This window comes from Podarcis pityusensis (assembly GCF_964106645.2).
Source record: "Podarcis pityusensis genome assembly, chromosome: 6".
In the NCBI taxonomy this organism is placed as follows: domain Eukaryota; kingdom Metazoa; phylum Chordata; class Lepidosauria; order Squamata; family Lacertidae; genus Podarcis; species Podarcis pityusensis.
Genome location: NC_138030.1, coordinates 41,311,512 through 41,317,511, shown reverse-complemented (window position 1 = coordinate 41,317,511; position 6,000 = coordinate 41,311,512). Strand labels below are relative to the sequence as shown.

The window sequence follows — 6,000 nt, the reverse complement described above, 5'->3', positions numbered from 1 at the left end:
TCTCACTTTCTCCCCTTGCCTCCTCTGTCGGGTAATCCATCACCTCCTCCCTCTTAATTAGCACCCGCCTCCTCCCTGCCTCGCGCCTGTTATCGACCGACACGCCACTCCTTTAATTGCTGGAGGAGGAAGAAAGAAAGAAAGAGAGAGAGGGACCAGTAAGGGGAATCTCCGCGTGGCGCGTCGCCTGCCTGCTTTCACTGTTTGCAGGAGGTGGAAGCAGCGGCGGCGGCGGCAGACAACGAGGAGGAGGCGCGCTCCTGGGCCCTGGCGCGCACTCCCGCCACCGCTCCTCCCGGGGGCGCGCACGTGGTCCCCCGGCCGCGCGCCCGATGGTCTCTGCCCTAATGCGGGAGTCTGAGCGAGAAGGCGCTGCAGAAGGATGGGAGCTGTGCGGGGAGGAGGCGGCGGCGGCGGGGGCACCGGCGGAGAGGTCTTGTAGCCCGGCGGCAGGTGCGGAGCAGCAGCGAAGTGTATCTGGGCGGCGATGAGGCAGCTGTGAGCCTGGCCTTGCCGGCAGGGAAACAGGCAGGGGACTCAGCCCGGGCGGCGGCGGCGGCTGGCCAGGTAAGGCGGCCGCGCTTTCTCCACGGAGGTGGCTGCATCGGGCAGCTGCGGCCCCAGGCGGGGAGATCGATGGAGGCATCTTTCGCATCCCCAGCTTAGGGCATCAGGAGGTGGCGGCTCCGGTCATGCAGCAGCTAAGCAAGCAGGGAGAGAGCCAGGAAAGGGATGCAGCTTCCACCTTTGCCCTACCAAACGTCCTGATCTCCTGTCCTGGCTCCACCAGCTCATCCCCCCCCCCAACACACACCTCGCCCCACTGCAGACCCCAAAGGCTCTTCTTGGCCTCCGCTGCTGGTCTTACTGCAGACCCGCGTCTTGCCTGTCATGCATTGGCTGTGCACTTTGCCAAGCAGTTTCTGCTCCTCATGAGCCCCCTTGCCCCTCAGCAGGGCATCTGGAGTTGCTTTGGAGGGGGGGGGGGTATACTCTTGAGGCAACTACAAGCTCCAGTATCCTGCAATTGCGGGTAAAGGAGAGAATGATGTGACCCAGCCTCTTGAAATTTGGCCTGGTTTCTATTGGGTGGGGGAGATATTTGACATTTCTGGCTGATTTATTTATTTATTGCTGGCAAGGAGGCTGGGAAGAGACATCCCCAAACCCTCAGACGTGAGGAAGCTCTGTGCAATTCAGCTCCCTGTCATATATGAAGAATTGTGGTCTGATGCTCAGTAGGCCTTGATGCTGTGAATTTTCCAGGTAGGAAGACCCTTGGAATACAGATGCAGATGTCTCCCTTTCAGGACAAAGCTGCAGATACATTGAATGGCCATTCTTCCTCTTTTTGTTCTGTCTCGGGTCTTTCGGTTCACTTTGATTTAAAGCTACAAAAAAGGAGAACTGACTAAAATGTGTTGGATACATGACAGCTTATAGATGCTCAGTCTAGAACTCTGAACTAGCACCCCCCCCTTTCCTACCTACTCAGAAGCATCAAGGCCAGTGTTTGATGCAATTTCTTTCTTTTCAATTTTGCCTATGTATCTACAGGCTCAGGTGTGGTACAGATAGCAGTGACGTGTATATGTGTTGGTTGCTTGAGAGATCTTGCCTGCACAGTTGGAAAACAAGCAAGAACCTCAAGCCCCATAATTCCAGACCTAAAGGGGCCCCTGGGAATTTATGGAAACCTGTCCCTTTGCCTATCAGTTGGCTTTAAAAATGGGAGGGCAGAACATCTTTCTGGAGCATGTGGTACTCATTTCTGATAGGAATAGGATGCTAGAATACAGGGATTTGCTTTGGTGTGGCAGCTACAACAATATTTTCTGGGGTGGGGTGAGGCAAATATATGCTGTATATTAAAAGCCATGTTCATCATGAGATGTTAGGATCAGAGTTGTGGACATATTTTAAAAGAAGTGAGCTGTGCATAGGCAATTTGAGTCAGCCTAGTTGGTATTGATCAAGGAGGTGAAAGTGCTGAATCATTTGTACTTTTTCTTCTCCCAGCATGTTAGGCTCTTCAGTCCCATTATCGTCTTCAGGAAGTGCAAGATCTAGTTGCTGAATTATCAGCCTTCAGCATCTTCTTTCACTTTAACCAGTACTGGCATGGTGTGGGAATCCTTTGGACCCCAATAGGCAGCTCTTAACTTCATCTAAGTGTGACTTTAGATTGTTCTTCTTTCGATTTAGCTGCTCCTCTCAATGTCTTAATAACGTTTATGACACAGAAAGTGTGTTTACAATATTAGCTGAAACGTATGCTTGGAAAATACTGCCAGTAGTTGAGAGAGGATTATTTTGATATTTATGTATTTTTTACTTTTCAAAATGAAAGGGTCTTCCCCACTGATTCAGTCACATTTTAGGTTTTAGGGATAGGTGCTTATTGTGTCTTACTGAACACTGATCAATACCCAGTGCTGCTATTCATTACAGCTATGTGTTAACATCGAACATTTTAAAGTCCCCATTGATTTTTTATGGGAGACAGTTAAACACATGTTTAACTCTCCCACTGAAATGCATTTATTTCAGTGTTTATAGCCTCAAGTATGAAATGGCACGTTCAATTAAAATATTTGTTACCTAGAAACTAAAACTACCCTTTTTAGGGTGCGACTCTGAAAATAGTACATCAATAACTCCCCAACCTTTTGGCCAACTTTATGCATATGAAGATCCAGGATGAATGTATGTTTAGACCAACACACTGACTATTTTTTTCCTGGGTCTCTACCTCCTTACCGAAATTGGATTTGGGGACCTAGACAGAACCCATATGAAAGAACAATATCTTGCAATCATCCTAAGTCTTTACGTGGGTAGAATTAGCTAAGAGGTTGTGCTCACATTTTAAAAGGATGTTTGCAGTGGCAAACATGATGTCTGTGAAAATAAGACCATTGGTGATGAAACCTGTCTAGCCTGTGTAGCATATTTTTTTCCCCTTTTGGAATGTGTTTTATTCCTATAAATATATACTGTGTATATGTGTGTGTGTGTATGATTCAACCGTGCGAATTTACTTGCAAGTAGTCTCATGGACTTCGGGAGATTTGCCTGCTCCATTTTGGCTGTATGAGAGTGCATCTTCCAGATGTTTTGCAGACTTGCCTATGCCTACAACTTACACCTGCAATATGCTGCTAGCAGCCTGATCCATTATTCTCGCAGTAAATACACCACACTAAAGGACTTATTCTTCATCTTGGAGGTAATCCTTCCAGCTCAGACTTGGACCTTTATGTGACTATTGCAGTTATTCAGCAGTCTCCAAGAATCTTTTTCAAACACCTTGTTATTTGAACTTGAAACGTGGGTAATAGTAAAAAAAAGGCCCTGACAGTTGATCTTAAAGGTTGTGATGAGGACAAGCCTGTAACTGAAGTATGCAAGGGCTAACTTTCTGCTTAACTTTTGATAGACTGTGCCTTTTGCTTTGGGCTGACATGATTTCTCTCTCTCTTTCTTGGGAGGAGAACTATATCAAGATGATGCGTAAGAGGAATAGAAGCTTGCTCACTTCTTTGGGTACCTTTTGGGTCTTTTAGGGCAAAACCAGCAAGGATTCTGTTTCCTATGTGCTCCTGGCAAGAAGACAAAATAAAAATCTCTTGATTGAGAAGCCGGCGCTTCTCTTAATTTTTTTTCTTAACCAGGTTACCCTAAAATACCTATCCATTAAGCAGACAGCTAAATTGATTGCCAGCATGATTGCTCTGATTCCTCAAAATGTCTTGGTGCTAATCAAACTTACCGTAGCTAATCATTTCTAAATAAATAAATACCAACTGCCGTCTCTTCATGTTCCCATGAAAATGAAGTGCACTAAAGAAAGCATTACTGGCAATAGAAAGAAATGGCTTCTGACTCTAATAATCAACGGAGGCAGAGCACCTCCTAAAGTTTAAGAAGCCTGATTTGCCTGTTGTGTTTGGTGTTCCCTGGGACTGATAGAATGTGATAGCAGGGGCACTATGGCAGGAAATCCATTTTATTTATCTTAAGGCTTTTTCATGCTCTAGATTCTAGAATGTGGGACTCTGTCGTCCTATATTTATCTAAAGTAATTGCAGTATATAGTGCTCCATTATAGAACAGTACAGGACAGCCTCTTTTTCTTTCTTTTTAAAATACACATGGCCTGGGGAACAAGAACATTTGGCTAAGCAGAAATTCAGGTTGTTGAGCGTGCCTGAAAATTATATAGGGTGACTTTAGGGAAAAAACACAGTGCATTTTGGTAGCTGCTTCAGATTGCATATTCTGTTGTTTCAGAATGTCTCACAGCCTTTAAATGTAAAGTAGGGATATATTATTCTTGCATTTTGAGCATGGCCGGGGATCCCACTTGGAGCTGCTTGACTCCAAGATAGCCTCCCCATGGACACTTTCTTCTGCATGTTTGTGTTTGTGCTGAACAGAAAGACCTATTATGTTTGAAAGTATCTTCAAACTCTGCAGGACAATATGAAGAGAGAAGCCACAGCTCAATGATAGAGAACATGCTTTGTGTGCAGAAGGTCCTAGGTCATAATTCTTGGCATCTCAAGTTAGAAAGGATCAGAAAGCAAGAGGTAGGACATCAGAAACCCTGGAGAGCTGATGCTGGTCAGAGGAGACATTGTTAGGTCAGCTGGACCAACAGGCAGACCTGATATAAGATCACCCTATGTTCTTATGAAGCAAGTTGCTCCACACATAAACAGAGGTGTCCCTACAGTCCTCAAATGTATACCACCTCATTGTTCTCACTCTACTTCCATTTAGGTAAACTATTTAATTGGTATTAATGTAAGAGGATTTGCTACAGGGACTGCCTGAGAGAGGGGTTGCTTGGATGTCTGAACTTTTGCCCTTCTCTTTTCCCTTTTAACAATACAGGAGATCAGTTCTGATCACAATTATTATTATAATCTGAACCTAAACGACCACTGTATTTGTAGAGCAGTGTGCATGTGAATTACCATATATCGTCCCCTGCATCACCTCAGATGGACTAGTAGACATGTGTAGTAAGAGCTTCAGCTTACCAGCTTGAGGCCTGTTATGGATGTAACTGCATACTGTTCATTGTGATCTCCATGAGCTTTGGGTCCGCGTGGCTACTCACCCTCCCATCCCATCCTCCAACATGGGCATGAGGAAGAGATCGAAAACTTTCGTTTCCTTTTTCAGTTAATCACAGTTTTAGTGTTGCATCCAAATTCTAAACTGTGGTTGATCTTAACAGCAGTTTATTGAAATAAGTAGTTTATTGAAACAAGCCAGGGTTTATTATCTGGAAGAATCATTATGTGATTCTGCTTTCTTCAATCTGTGTATGGAAAACTTGTCTATAATGTATGAGTTAAATGTGTAAGTTCCTCTATAGCAGGGATGTCCAACAGGTCAATCGGGATCAACTGACTGATCCCCGGAAGGTTCTGGTTGATTGCGGTCTCCTTTTCCTTTGCGGTGGCATAAGAGCATCTGACCCCGCCTGCTCGCCCCGTCCTTCTTTTTCACATAAACGTTGGAACGGAAGATGGAATTTTTGCTGTTAGGTAGATTGTTTTGTTAGCGAACTTTAGGTGAGCGACTTTTCCCCTTTCCCATTACTCAGTTTTGACATTTTCGTCTCAAAAACACGACTTTCTTACCTAAAAAAGCTCAACAACTTTGACCTGAACCCCCCAAAAGGGGTAGATCACTGCCAGTTTTTTATTCTGTGAGTAGATCGCAGTCTTTTGGGAGTTGGACGTCCCTGCTCTATAGGAAGCAAGTGTGTGGAGTGTGAGGAAGCAACTTTCTGACACCCCCCAGCTGAATGGTGTTATAAGAATTTTAAGGTCTTAGATGTATAATAAATGTTCATGGATGTACCAAGCAAACACGTACATAGATATATGGACCACATGTCTGAGGCAGCACAGGAGGGCAGTCCTGAAACCATTTTAACTCCCAAACTGACCAAATGTTTCTCTGCAAGGAGGGAAGAAATGA

General features: G+C 45.0%; 1 protein-coding gene across 2 annotated transcripts in view; it reads left to right on the top strand.

Annotated features, from left to right (window-relative positions):
* The first annotated feature begins 368 nt into the window (after nucleotides 1–368).
* NFASC (neurofascin) overlaps nucleotides 369–6,000 on the top strand; it is a 173,662-nt gene continuing 168,030 nt past the window's right edge. For both annotated transcript variants that reach the window (XM_081009970.1, XM_081009974.1), the window contains exon 1: nucleotides 369–567. The gene's annotated coding sequence lies outside the window, so the exon portion shown is untranslated. The remainder of the gene's footprint in view (nucleotides 568–6,000) is intronic.